This window comes from Lupinus angustifolius, chromosome LG11 (genome assembly GCF_001865875.1).
Source record: "Lupinus angustifolius cultivar Tanjil chromosome LG11, LupAngTanjil_v1.0, whole genome shotgun sequence".
In the NCBI taxonomy this organism is placed as follows: domain Eukaryota; kingdom Viridiplantae; phylum Streptophyta; class Magnoliopsida; order Fabales; family Fabaceae; genus Lupinus; species Lupinus angustifolius.
This window is the reverse complement of record NC_032019.1, coordinates 14640190-14641097: the sequence shown is the minus strand read 5'-3', so window position 1 is coordinate 14641097 and position 908 is coordinate 14640190.

Sequence of the window (908 nt, the reverse complement as noted above, 5' to 3'; positions counted from 1 at the left end):
TCAATCAAACTGGATGAGATAACATTTGCACTTCTGTCCCACACTCAAAGAAGATAGAATGTAGGTGAAGGGTCTCAGGGTGATGGTCTGTATGTGAAAGGGAGCCAAACGCGTGGCAAGAGACAAGGCAGAGGAGGTCCTGCCAAAGGGAAAAGACCAAATTCTAGGGTAGAACACCAGTAGAATACTATAAGTGCAAAAAGACTGGGCATTGCAAAAAGGATTGTCCCAATGAATGGAGTCCTAGCAAGCCGGTGGGGAAAGATGGAGTATCTACATCTACAAATATTGCACAGAAAGATGACGATGGTTACAATAGTGAAGTTGATCTACTATCTGTATCATCAAATCATAGTACAAATGAGTGGATACTTGACACATGTTCTTCCCACCACATGATGCCAAATAGAGAATGGTTTCACCATATACAGGGCAGGAAATTTTGGTTTCGTGTATCTTGGAAATAATAAAGCATGTGAAATTATTGGTATGGGAGAACTCAGAATTGTGATGGATGATGGTGTAGTGAAAATGTTATGTGAGGTTAGGCACATACCAGATTTGAAGAAGAATTTGGTTTCTTTGGGGACATTGCAGGACAAAGGATTTAGCTATAGAGCTAATGGGGACAATGATATTCATCGAGTATGCAAAGGTGCTCTGACTGCGATGAAGAGTAAAAAGACTGCAGGGAACATTTACAAGTTGTTAGGGAGAACGTTTGTAGGTGGAGTTGCTAGAGTGGATGAAGCGATCTTAGTAGATTTAGACCATTGTGCTACAAAATTATGACACATGTGTTTGGGACACATGAGTGTGTGTGGCATGATAGAACTATGCAAAAGAGGATTATTGAGGGGAGTCAACAAATGCAAGCTAGATTTGTGCAAGTATTGTGTGCTTGGGAA